This window comes from Pelophylax lessonae (genome assembly GCF_965119305.1).
Source record: "Pelophylax lessonae genome assembly, chromosome: 7".
Lineage (NCBI taxonomy): Eukaryota > Metazoa > Chordata > Amphibia > Anura > Ranidae > Pelophylax > Pelophylax lessonae.
The window spans coordinates 230,803,598-230,817,346 of record NC_138774.1 but is presented as its reverse complement, the minus strand read 5'-3'; the positions used below and the strand labels follow the sequence as shown (position 1 = coordinate 230,817,346).

The 13,749-nt window shown below is 43.7% G+C and overlaps 1 protein-coding gene across 1 annotated transcript in view; it reads right to left on the bottom strand.

The window, feature by feature from the left end:
• Positions 1-13,472, bottom strand: part of DUSP9 (dual specificity phosphatase 9) — a 114,517-nt gene extending 101,045 nt beyond the window's left edge. Inside the window, exon 1 of the mRNA XM_082263515.1 lies at positions 13,239-13,472. The gene's annotated coding sequence lies outside the window, so the exon portion shown is untranslated. The remainder of the gene's footprint in view (positions 1-13,238) is intronic.
• Positions 13,473-13,749: the final 277 nt, after the last annotated feature.

Genomic DNA, 13,749 nt, shown 5'->3' with positions numbered 1-13,749 from the left:
CGATAATTTCCATCTTAGCCTAAGTTCACACTATTGCGGGTGTGGGAATGCGTGTAAATCGATGTTCCCGTAGGCACCCACAGCCAAAACGTGCTGCTGTGTGGCTGGTACACGTGGTGCCGTTAATTCTTACTGGCACCCCCAAGCACCAGAAAAAGTGGTGTGTTTTCTGGTGCGTGAAACTACATGACGCAAAAGCACCATGTGGTTCTATGCAGGCGCGTTTTCAAACAAGGGTCAGGGACTTTTTCCCTACAGAAATGCAGGTACAGCATCCCATTCAAATGAATAGGTTGCTGTGCCCAAGCAAATCCGAGCCACATCACATGCTATAGTGTGAACCCAGCCTTAGACAGCTGTCCACAAAACAGGTATCCCCAGTGGAAGTTTTTTCTTTGCTCTCTTTTTGATAGGACAACTCTAAAATGTCTTTCTTGAAACAATGGTCACCAGTTCAAATAGAGGTTTAATTTCCCCAAGAGGGACAAAGATAGCAAAAACAAACTTGACAGACTTGGGTAGAATTTTGAACGAAAATTCTTAGGAAAAGAATGTTCCAAGAAAGTGTCTTCATTTTTCGACTGTAATAATTAGAAAATTTGAAAGAGCAGGATGGAAATTTTTTTTTTGGAATGAGCTAAGGGCTCTTTCACACGGGCGTTCCTTTTTTTTTTTGCCCGATCAGATCCTTTTTTTTTTTTTTTTGTAACGGACACGGATGACACTTGTGTCATCCGGTCCGTATGTCCGTTTTTCATCCCATCCGTTTGCGGATGAAAAACTGACATAATGCATGTCTATGTAAATACGGATGTCTGCGGATGACACCACTGACATCCGTTTTTGCTTCCGTTCCGTTTTTTGAAAGGAAGAAAAAATAGGGTTCTCCTCCGTTCAAAAAAACTGAACTGAACTGAACTGAACTGAACTGACAAAAAACGGATGTCAGAGGATGATCATCCGATGACATCCGTATTTACATAGAGATACGCAAACGGATGGGATGAAAAATGGACATACGGAACGCCCGTGTGAAAGAGCCCAAATTTCTAACAGCGTATGTGGTTTTAGTTCAGTTCATTCCAAAACAAAATGTTAAAGTGGAAATAAACTCTCCTATCATTTTTAGCCAAGGAAGCTGCCATCTTGGCCTCTATTTAATCTTCAACTGCCATGATGCTGCACATGTGATCAGTTATGACACCAGTCATTGGATGGTTTGACAGTTTGATTGACATTACAACCAATGTGACAGTTACATCCCCCCCCCCCACGTGCCGGAAACATAACTGTTTTCTCAAACAGTTAAATCAATGGGTTTTCTTCCATTTTAAGCCTCGTACACACGCGTCGAAAATTGGCAGGGAATTTTCGTCCGACGTACGATCGGCCGATTTTCGGCTTGTTAGTATGATGCTTCCGACAACCGACTCCGACTTTTCGGCCGAAAAAAATCTGGTGTGCAGGCAATAAAATTTTTGTCCGCCGTCAAAACACGGCCGATTTACGTGCAGTCAGTACAGATTTCGACAGGGAAAAATCTAATGAGCAAGACTGGGCATGCTCAGAGAAGAAAGAACACAAAGAAAGCAATCCAACACATGATATCACTTCTGAAGTAGAATTTTGTTGGGCGAGAAAATTTGTGTGCAGTCTAGGCACATTCCAACCAACAAAACACAACTCTGGACAAAAGACGGACGATCGGTCGGCCGATAATCGTTGCGTGTGTACGGGGCTTTAAAAGCAAACAAAATCTCACACCAGCACAACCAACAATTCCATGTGTTCCATCAGAAAGGCTTCAGCTTTGCCTCCCCTGAAGCCACGCCCCTTAACCCATATCACCCACTCATGGGCTTAGTCGTAGAGGTTGGGGTTGAATTTACCAGGTGATCTTGATAAAGCTTTGAGCGGGTTTTGGGGTTTATTGGTTTTCCTAAGAGTTTTTGTTTGAAGCTCTACCATATATGGCCAGCTTTAGCCTTCATCACTCTATCCAAAACTATAAAAAGGTTTTACCTATAGATACACTTTAGATACACTTTAATCCAAACAAATGCTAATAATCGCTAACCCTACACCCCTAACACTAAACCTAAAGCTCAGATGAATATTGAGACTTTATGGCAATAAACACTCTAAATTGTGATGCAGATATGATCAAGGAAAAGATGGAAGCAAAATAATGTAATTGCAATAATGTGATTGTAAAGAGTGGATCAGTTTGAAAACCAAACATATTGAAGTGTTGTCTTTTATTCCTGCTCTAGTCGATAGCCATGCCCTCGGCTCCTGGCCCAGCCTCACGCTCTAGGCCAGTCGAGATCTGGCCAGGGAAGAGGACGTTTTAACTTGCAGTGCATGTGTACTGAATATAATAGAACCTGTAGGGAGGACTGGGCACCACATGATGGAAAGGCTGTTTTGTGCCAGGTAGGCCAGGCAGGTAAAATATTTATATTTCTGCAGCTGAGATCTGATATGTTATTTAGATTTTTTGGTTGGCATGCAAGGGGGTAGGGTTAAGTTGTGATTTAAGCTGTCAAGGCTTTAACAGGGTTGATGTTCCTGGAGGGAAACGCCAAATGGAAAAGGATTTAGGAAAACTAGAAGAATGGTCAGAACTCCGGCAACTGAAATTTAATGTGGATAAGTGCAAGATAATGCACCTGGGGCGTAAAAACCCAAGGGCAGAATATAGAATATTTGACACAGTCCTGACCTCAGTATCTGAGGAAAGGGATTTAGGAGTAATTATTTCAGAAGACTTAAAGGTGGGAAGACAATGTAATAGAGCAGCACGAAATGCCAGCAGAATGCTTGGATGTATAGGGAGAGGTATAAGCAGTAGAAAGAGAGAAGTGCTTATGCCGCTGTACAGAACACTGGTGAGACCTCACTTGGAGTATTGTGCGCAGTACTGGAGGCCATATCTCTAGAAGGATATAGATACTCTAGAGAGAGTTCAAAGAAGAGCTACTAAACTAGTACATGGATTGCAGGAAAAAACTTACCAGGAAAGGATAAAGGACCTTAACATGTATAGCTTGGAAGAAAGAAGAGACAGAGGGGATATGATAGAAACATTTAAATACATAAAGGGAATCAACTCGGTAAAGGAGGAGAGCATATTTAAAAGAAGAAAAACTACCACAAGAGGACACAGTTTTAAATTAGAGGGGCAAAGGTTTAAAAGTAATATGAGGAAGTATTACTTTACTGAGAGAGTAGTGGATGCATGGAATAACCTTCCTGCAGAAGTGGTAGCTGCAAATACAGTGAAGGAGTTTAAGCATGCATGGGATAGGCATAAGGCTATCCTTCATACAAGATAGGGCCAGGGACTATTCATAGGATTCAGATATATTGGGCAGACTAGATGGGCCAAATGGTTCTTATCTGCCGACACATTCTATGTTTCTATGTTTCTATGTTTCTATCATTTTTAGCCAAGGAAGCTGCCATCTTGGCCTCTATTTAATCTTCAACTGCCATGATGCTGCACATGTGATCAGTTATGACACCAGTCATTGGATGGTTTGACAGTTTGATTGACATTACAACCAATGTGACAGTTACATCCCCCCCCCCCCCACGTGCCGGAAACATAACTGTTTTCTCAAACAGTTAAATCAATGGGTTTTCTTCCATTTTAAGCCTCGTACACACGCGTCGAAAATTGGCAGGGAATTTTCGTCCGACGTACGATCGGCCGATTTTCGGCTTGTTAGTATGATGCTTCCGACAACCGACTCCGACTTTTCGGCCGAAAAAAATCTGGTGTGCAGGCAATAAAATTTTTGTCCGCCGTCAAAACACGGCCGATTTACGTGCAGTCAGTACAGATTTCGACAGGGAAAAATCTAATGAGCAAGACTGGGCATGCTCAGAGAAGAAAGAACACAAAGAAAGCAATCCAACACATGATATCACTTCTGAAGTAGAATTTTGTTGGGCGAGAAAATTTGTGTGCAGTCTAGGCACATTCCAACCAACAAAACACAACTCTGGACAAAAGACGGACGATCGGTCGGCCGATAATCGTTGCGTGTGTACGGGGCTTTAAAAGCAAACAAAATCTCACACCAGCACAACCAACAATTCCATGTGTTCCATCAGAAAGGCTTCAGCTTTGCCTCCCCTGAAGCCACGCCCCTTAACCCATATCACCCACTCATGGGCTTAGTCGTAGAGGTTGGGGTTGAATTTACCAGGTGATCTTGATAAAGCTTTGAGCGGGTTTTGGGGTTTATTGGTTTTCCTAAGAGTTTTTGTTTGAAGCTCTACCATATATGGCCAGCTTTAGCCTTCATCACTCTATCCAAAACTATAAAAAGGTTTTACCTATAGATACACTTTAGATACACTTTAATCCAAACAAATGCTAATAATCGCTAACCCTACACCCCTAACACTAAACCTAAAGCTCAGATGAATATTGAGACTTTATGGCAATAAACACTCTAAATTGTGATGCAGATATGATCAAGGAAAAGATGGAAGCAAAATAATGTAATTGCAATAATGTGATTGTAAAGAGTGGATCAGTTTGAAAACCAAACATATTGAAGTGTTGTCTTTTATTCCTGCTCTAGTCGATAGCCATGCCCTCGGCTCCTGGCCCAGCCTCACGCTCTAGGCCAGTCGAGATCTGGCCAGGGAAGAGGACGTTTTAACTTGCAGTGCATGTGTACTGAATATAATAGAACCTGTAGGGAGGACTGGGCACCACATGATGGAAAGGCTGTTTTGTGCCAGGTAGGCCAGGCAGGTAAAATATTTATATTTCTGCAGCTGAGATCTGATATGTTATTTAGATTTTTTGGTTGGCATGCAAGGGGGTAGGGTTAAGTTGTGATTTAAGCTGTCAAGGCTTTAAAAAATAGAAATAAAGAGCAAACTTCTCAACATTAATAATACGAAACGTACATGTGCCCTAAATTTAAGAGTTGCTTGTGAAATTCAAGCTGAACTTCAACATATTTTGCTTGTCCACCATTTCTTTCCTTGCGGTCAAAGTGTTAAATATCCTAGGTTTCTACTTTTAGTTTATCAACACTCTTATTTTGTTAACCACTTTTGCTGTTGTTCTTAGCTAGTGGTCTCCAAACTGCAGCCCTTTGCTTGACTTTATCCTGCCCTTGGGGCACTATTCCTCCCACTGATACAAGGCACTATTCCTTCCACTGACACCAACAGTGGGACATAATTCTTGCCACTAATACCAACAATGGAGCTCTATGACATAAACAATGGGACACTGTTTCTCCCACTGACACCAATGATGGGGCACTATTCCTTCCCCTGATACCAACAATGGGCCACTATTCCTCCCACTGACACCAATGACATGGCGCTCTTTCTCCCACTGAAAGCAACAATGGGGCGCTATTTCTCCTACTGACACCAACGATGGGGCACTATGCCTTCCCCTGCTACCAACAATGGGTCACTATTCCTCCCACCAATACAAACAATGGGGCATTATTTCTCCCACCAATACCAATGATGGAGCACTATTCCTCCTACTGATACCAATAATGGGGCAAATTTTACTCCCATTGATGTTGGGGCACTTTCTACTCACACTTGCCACAGTCTGGCCCCCTCAAAGTCTAAAGGACAGTAAACTGGCCCCTGGTTTAGAAAGTTTGCAGAACCTTGGTCTGAGCTTTCTATCACCTGTTTGTTTTCCTTATGGTGGTTGCTTTGTTATCCTCCACATTATTGTTGAGGTCCATCATTCTTTCAGAATATCACTCTCCCCTTAGTAATCTTACCTGCCCTTCTCTTGAACACCAACTTCTTTCATGAAGACTTTGCTCGTTAGCAGCAATTTCCATATTTGCTATACCTTGTTTTACATCTAGCCTTGTTCAGGTATTGATTCCTTCGAATATTCTTCTAATAGGTTTTTCACATCCGTTGGATGGCAGTTGTCCACCCCTTTTGGCCTTCACCATTGTCTAAAAATTGCTGTTGTCCCATGTCACTCTATGGACAATAAAGAACATAAGATTTTTGTACTTGAAAAATATTTTTCTTGAAGTCCATTGAAGAACATAGGACAACCCTCTGTGTTTAATATCCCTTTGTACTGCTTGCTTACCCAATTGAAGCCGAAAAGCTACTTGCTCACCAAACTCAATATGAAGTTAGGAGCAGGGTTGGCCTTCAACATTTTTTTCTTATGTTTGCCAATGTCCACCTGCAGAAGGCCACTGCCTATAAGCCAGTTGTCTACGAATTACTCTTTTCCTGAGTGTTTCAATGGATTTTTAATTTTGACAATTAAAACTTGGACTAAGGGAAATTTTGGATTTAATGGAAAGCTGGTAAATACAAACAGATAACTACCGGACAGAACATTTTTTTTACAGCCAAGTTTGATGAGCCCCTGTACTGTATACAGAGCCTTATTTTGTCATCCTATGAACAATGGTAGGATTTCACTGTAACCTCTTCTAAAAGCTGACAACCCTTGGTGGTATCTACTCCATCCTATGCTAATCTGCTATAAATTTCAATTCTATTCAAAAAAGGCAACCCCTAGACTGTTCAATGGGCCAGAGGAGTGACTGTTGCTGAGTGCCTGGCTGTTGTTGCACTAAACTGGGAAAAGAACCTAGGACAAATCAACAGCCTTTAAAGAGATGAGCACTACAATTGGACCTGTATGTGCATCTTTTGCAGTTTAGTATTAGATTTTATAGATCTGAAAATGTTAATGTGTGAATAGTCTCTATCTACTACTTCCTATACCACCCATTCTCAACCAGAATTCTGTGGACCCCTAGGTTTCCTTCAAAGGCTGCTAGGGGTTCCTTGAGCTTCAGCTGACTAACCTCCTATCAGGTGCGTACCTACAGGAGTAGCAGGGGTCACAACTGTGATCCTGCCCCATGTTCTAGGGGGGTCATGCGGCCCCCCCTGTACTCTTGGACAGGAGGAGTGGCAGGGTGGCTGCATACAGAGGAACTGATATCTCCAATTTCCTCTCGCTGAATGCCTGCGGGAGGGAGAGGAGGAGAAGCAGGCATTCAGCGGGAGTAAAATGGAAAGATTGGTTCCTCTGTATGCAGCTGCCCCGCCACTCTTCCTATCCAGCTTGTTTCTGCTGCCAACCTGTGTGCTCTCCTGCCCCCTTGTGCTCTTTTCCAGCCTCCCTGTGCTCTCTCCTGCCCCCCCCCCCTCGCCCCGCGCAGCTCTGCAGGCTTCCCCCTCCCCTGCCAGCTGCTGCTAGGGATGCTGTCAGGATGGAGAGTCCGGAAGAAGCCAGTAAATGTATTATGAGCTATTCCTGTCCATTCATTCTGAGGCTGCAGAGATGGAGGGCTGTGTCCTCAATCTCCTTTCTCTATCTCAAAGGTGGAACATCAGAGGTCTGTTTACATATTTCACCATAGCCCCCCCAATGGGGCTCCTAAAAAAATTGTAAAAAGTAATATTGTAAAAAAAAAATTGAAACAAAAAAATGGTAAAAAAAAAAAAAAAAAAAACGACTGATACCAGTGGCAGAACTACCAGGGTCACAAAGGTCGCACTTGCAACTGGGCCCTGGCGTTAAGCCACCAGGCTCAGGGGGAAGGGTCCTGGCCAGGGGTAAGGGGGAGTGTCAAGGTCTTACCTTGCCCTCCTGTTGGCAGCTATCTTGGACATGTGCAGACTGCTGCCTCTAATAAATTCTGAACACTTGCCTGCTGCCTGGGTGTCACACAGTGATGATGTTGCACACCTGAATATATCAATCACCTGATGGGTTGCAGTCCTTGCCCTTGCGTTTGTGCTCCAAGATCCATCACTGCTAGCAGTCTTCTGTTCCTCTGTGTATGACCAGGCTTGGCTGACGACTCTCCTGGCTTTCGACCCCACATCTGCAGGCGACTCAACCCCAGCTTGGGTGACTACCCGCTTTTAGACTCAACCCTGGCTTGGGTGACTAACCGCTTCTGGACTCAACCCCGGCTTGGATAACTACCCGCTTCTGGACTTGACCCCGGCTTGTTCCTGATCTCGCTCCTCACTTTTACCTGCATTTCTGTGTGGTCTGGTTTCCTGGCACCCTGACAAGGAGCCCTTCATGGGTTCTTGCACTGGGGCCCTGAAGGTTCTACTTACACCTCTGCCTCCTATCTGATGGTGCCTATGAGGACAACACCATTTGGCAGAACCATAAAACCAACAGACTCTGTTTGTAAGGGGGCATTCATACCACTACTGTAGGGGGTATTCCCATTGATCGCCACAAAATTCACTTTAGCAGGGGTTCCCTGAGAACAGAAAATTATTTGAGATGTTGCTTGGTGTTCCTTGAGTTGTGCTGATGTTGTCTTCATACTTACGGAGCCAAAGCCACATGGCAGAGCAAGCAGCATGACACCAATGACCCTTTTATTTGTCTGTAAGGGGGGCAATCAGGGAAGTCTTCCAAACAGAGCAGCAACATAAGGAACATGTTTCCCATTGACCCCCCATGCATTCGTTTTAGCAGGGTTTCTTGAGACCTGCAAATAATGTTAAGGGTTCCTTTAGGGGTTCCCTGTCTAGTGCAGTTTAGTTAGATGTTATGAAATCATGTTATCGATATTTAAAATCATCAGACCATAAAAGCTTAGAAAAACTCCAAAACTCCTTCCCATTTTTATACAGGGTAGGAGAAAATAATTTTAAGGGTTCCTCTGGGAAGCCCTTCTTAACCTTTTTAAGACAGAGGTCCCCTTAAATTACCTTTCAGGCCCCAGGGAACCCGTGACAATAATAACTATATTTACAGCTCACAGTACATTAGCACGGTGGTCAGTGGGAAGAATGCTTCTTACCTTGGTTGTCAGTGTGAAGAAAGCCTTCCTTACAGATAGCTAAAATGGTAATTCATGTCTGTGGTTATATAGAAAATTATTTTTTCTTAAGGAACCCTTAGCATTCTCTGGAGAAGCTCTGTTTGAAAAAGGCTGCTCTAGCGTAAAAAGGTTGTCAAGGGCTGATTTAAGTGGATTCACCTTTTAACAATTAATTAATTTAGTTCAGTGTCATTGGTTACATATCTGAGAGGTAGAGACTACTCTTTTCTCAAGGAACCCCTAGCAAGGTCCAGAGGAACCCTAGGGTTTTACAGAACCCTGGTCAAGAAAGGCTGCTCTACAATGAAAAAGGTTGGGAAGGGCTGCTTTAAGCAGACGGCCCCTTTAACAATTCATTAACAGTTCATTGTTGGTGGTTACACATTTGAGAGGCAGAAAGTTCTCCTTTCGTAAGGAACCCCTAGCAACCTCTGGAAGAAGCATAGAGTTCTACAGAACCCTGGATGAGAAAGGCTGCTCTTGGGTAAAATGGCAGAGAAAGGCTGCTCTAAACAGACGGACCCTTTAACAGTTCATTACTAGTTCGGTGTCATTGGTTACATATCTGAGAGACAGAGATTTCTCTTGTCTTAAGGAACCCATAGCAACCTCTAGAGCAGGGATCCTCAAACTACGGCCCTCCAGATGTTGCGGAACTACACTTCCCATGAGGCATTGTAAAACTCTGACAGTCACTGACATGACTAGGTATGATGGGAATTGTAGTTCCTGAACAACTGGAGGGCCATAGTTTGAAGACCCCTGCTCTAGAGGAACCCTAGAGTTCTATAGAACCCTGTTTGAGAAAGGCTGCTCTTGGGTAAAAAGGTTAGAGAAAGGCTGCTATAAACGGACTGACCCTTTAATAATTCATTAACATTTTAGTGTCATTCGTTATATATCTGAAGGGCAGAGATTGCTCTTTTCCCAAGGAACCTATAACAACCTCTGGAGGAACCCTTTGGTTCTATGGAACCCTAGTTGATAAACACTGATCTGTGCTAAAAAGAAAGGTCAATAAGGGCCGCTTTAAACAGACTGACCCTGTAACGAGACCCTTGCTCGCTCGCTTCCGCTCTCCCGACACTCCTCTGCTTCTAGTGAGTCAGCTTGCAGATCGCAACGTCTGATGGCTCGGTCAACCAAGGCTCCGGGATCCGAACTACAGCTATGTGCCGTTCGGAATCCATTAGAACAAACACCAGGCAGGCTGTATGTAAGTTCAAACAGGAAGACGATTTATTGGAAGTACACAACACACTTATATACAGAATTTGGAACATCCTGCCCCCAACAACCGCTTTCCCATTGGTCAATTGCAAAGTACATGCCGTTCTCCTTCAGGTCCTCCTTAGCCATGCAAATGAGGACTTGAAAATGAGCCAGCAGGGATTGGTCAGATAGCTTGACCAGAAGGACTGTTATGTTTAATGAGACAGAAACCCCCAGGGGACAATCAATGTACACAATAGCCAGACACAGAACAATGGTTCCATAACGAGCCCCCAATACACATTACTCTGAGTGTCAATACATCCCTTAGCAGACAACAGGTGAGTTCATTAGCACACCCGACAATAGGTGAATGGAAAGCCACCTCAGACAAAAGCAACATTGTTAGACAGTCAGTCTCCTCATTGAACTTCCTGGAATGACCATATTAGGAGTTGTTCTTCCTGGTCAGAGACCTCATACTGTACTGGGAATAAAATCTTCATATTACAAGGGAGACATTATTCCTGAATATGACTGTCCCATTTGTAGTAGTCCAAACCATATTCTCGGTGTTCACCACCCTCCTGGTCACCCTGCATCCATAACAGATGCAGGTTGACTTAAACATAAGAGAGCCCCATAAGGCTGGGCATGGTGCCCCCCAACCTCTCTAAAGGAATTTGGGGTCCACAACCCCCATGCCCAAAGTCACTCCCGTCACAGACCCTTTAACAATTAATTTCAAGTGCAGTGTCAGTGGGTACCTATCTGAGAGACAGAGATTGTTCTTTTCCCAAGGAACCTGTAACAACCTCTGGAGGAACCCTTGGGATCTATTGAACCCTAGTTGAGAAATGCTGTTCTGGGGTAAAAAAGGTCATGCAAGGCTGCTTTAAACAGACTGACCCTTTAACAATTCATTAACAGTTTGGTGTCAGTGGTTACATATCTGAGAAGAAGATTTTTGCTCTTGTCCTGAGGAACCCCTAGCAATACCTGGAGGAACCCTAGAGTTCTACAGAACCCTGGTTGAGAAAGGCTGCTCTTGGGTAAAAAGGGTCCAGAAAGGCTACTTTAAACGGACAAGAAGGGGACAACACATTATGTGGAGAGGCTGCTCGCCCCAATGTATCTGGAAAAAAAAAAGGACAAAAAGGCCCCCCAGGGTTTTTTAGGCAGCAATGAGTAGAACTATATGTATAAAAATAATATCTTTATTGACATTTTTTTATAAAATCCATTACAAAATAGAGCGTAAGCTATGAGCTTGGTTAAAATCAAAAATGCATTAGTCATAGATTACTCAGATATAGTCACAATTGCAAACACCGACGCGTTTCGACCTGTAAGGTGAGGTCTTTCTCAAGGGGTATGTGACATCTAAGCAATAGTGACTATCTAATGACCAAAAAGCGTTCTCATGGACGGACACACACTGGACTGCAAGGAGCCACACCAGAGGCCCGACATGGCTGGACAGGGCACATATAACACTGTGGCAATGGGGCGACAAATGTCCCACTTGTATCACTGTGACATTGGGGTGATAAAGATCTTGCATATAACACTGAGGCAATATGCTGAAGGAAATAATCCTGTGGAGATGTTAAGAGTGTAGTCCTGCCAGCGTCTGGCGAGAGTGTGTGAAACCTTTGTCGCCCCATTGCCACAGTGTTATATGTGCCCTCTCCCGCCATGTCGGGCCTCTGGTATGGCTCCTTGCAGTCCAGTGTATGTCCGGGTCTTCCTCTTTAGGACCACGATAACCCTCTCCATCTCTGGGGAAGCTCAAGAAACCATGAAAATGCTTTTTGCCCATTAGATAGTCACTATTGCTTAGATGTCACATACCCCTTGAGAAAGACCTCACCTTACAGGTCGAAACGCGTCGGTGTTTCCTCTTCATAGGGGATGGTTTGCAATTGTGACTATATCTGAGTAATCTATGACTAATGCATTTTTCATTGTAACCAAGCTCATAGCTTACGTTCTATTTTTTTAATGGATTTTATAAAAAAATTTCGATATTATTTTTATACATATAGTTCTACTCATTGCTGCCTAAAAACCCCTGGGGGCCCTTCTTGTCCTTTTTCTTTCCACTTTAAATGGACTGACCCTTTAATAACTCATTAACATTTTAGTGTAGTTCATTGCATATCTGAGAGGAACTCCTAGCAACCTTTAAAGGACCCTAGGGTCCCGAAGAGCCATGGCTAAAAAAGGCTGTTCTAAGGTTAAAAAAAAAATAGGTTGAGGATGACTACTAAAAGCGAGCTGATCCCTTAACAATTCAGAAACGATAGAGAAAATAGGAGGAAGACCCCTTAGGTGGGACTGTAACGGGTGATCACTCAAAGCTATGTAAAAATTATATTTTTTATTTATAAATACAAGTAGAAAACAAACAATAGATATACATTGTCATATACAAAAAGTGACCTTTAAAATGAATGATAGCGACTGAACAAATTGTATAGTGTGTGATAGCGACTGAACAAATTGTGTGTATAGTATACCATGTATAACATGGAGGAACCTTAGAATGGTCTTGGGTCCTGGGGACCCATTACAGTCCCTCCTTTTTTCTCTACTGTTGAGTATAGGGATGAGGGTCATCTAACTCATCTACTCCTTTACTAGACCCAACTTCCATATTAAATTCTTGTACATAACAATTCAGAAACAGTTCAGTGTCAATGGTTACATATCTAAGAGGCAGTGATTGCTCTTTATTCCAGGAACTCCTAGCTACCTCCGGAGGAACCCTAGGCTTCTATAGAAACCCCAGTTGAGAAAGGCTGCTTTAGGCAAACAAACCCTTTACCAACATTGCCAAAACTGTTCCAACCTCTTCCAAAAACAAAGTAACTTCCGCTTGGGTCAAAAAAGGACAATATGTTTTCCTCGCAAACTGAATAACGAATGGCACGCTTGGACTCAATGCTGTGATCTCCCCATCCACTGCTACAGTAAGCCAGTCTACATCTGTATACATCCTATTTCATTCCTCTGCTAGGCTCGCCTCTCCCCCCCCCCCCCCCAGCCCCCCAGCCCTGGTGTTCCTACAAATCCTCCACCCTTTTTCGGTGAGGAAAGGACTTCCTTGCAGCTCACTTGAGCTCCTCAAGCACCCATTCCAGATGCAGACAGTAGAGTCTCAGTATGGAAAAGCCTTACCTGGCCAGCTGTGGGTAAAGTGAACACATAACCCTTGTTGATGCGGTCCATGCAGAACAGGGAGCTTAGGGATGGCCAAGGAAAAAGGAGACAGAACCTGCTTCAATCTTTCCCTCTTGTCTTTGCACGCTGGCAGGCAGGCAAGACTTTTAATGATTTCCAGCTCAGCTTGGTGGCTGTTTCCTCTTACAAAAAAAGAAAAAAAATGAAGCAAGCCCTGGCTGTGCCTCCCTCCTCCTCCTCTCCTTCCATCACTCCCCAGTATCCTCCTCCCAGTACACGTGCAAGCTGTGTACAACCTGAAAGCCGGCCCAGCTCTCCATTCTGGCTGATGTGGGATTCAGGGAGGGCTGTGCACAGTACCAGAGGCCTGGGTTGATGTCAGGTTACACAGGAAAGTGGGGGCCTGGGGATTTCTGAGTCATTTTCACCACTGAGCCTGTGTAATGATCATCTTCAGGCATGAGACGGAATTAACTCCAGCGCTGCTGCCAAGGGGGCCCTCCTGCAT